Source organism: Morus notabilis, unplaced genomic scaffold (genome assembly GCF_000414095.1).
Source record: "Morus notabilis unplaced genomic scaffold, ASM41409v2 Scaffold946, whole genome shotgun sequence".
Taxonomy (NCBI): Eukaryota; Viridiplantae; Streptophyta; class Magnoliopsida; order Rosales; family Moraceae; genus Morus; species Morus notabilis.
In genome coordinates this window covers 455,993-456,276 of record NW_010359240.1, presented here as the reverse complement: position 1 = coordinate 456,276, position 284 = coordinate 455,993, and positions in this window count along the sequence as shown.

Here is a 284-nt window from a genome sequence, read left to right as displayed (position 1 = left end):
GACTTTATGTGAGAGTTTTTTATTATAGTAAAAAAGTTAGATGTGATTATTTCTGAAAGTTTTTTACTGTAGCAAAAATTGAATTCGAAACTTGAATCAGTGAAATGAACAGAGTCTAATAAGTTAGAGGCACATTGTCAAAATTAGAAATTTAAATGGTAAGTTGCCAAAATTCTAAAAATTCAAGAACAAATATGGAAAACACCCAATATCAAGTGCCTATACACGTATATTCTCTTGGAATATTCATACGAATTTTAATAAACTTACTTAGTTTTCCCTAC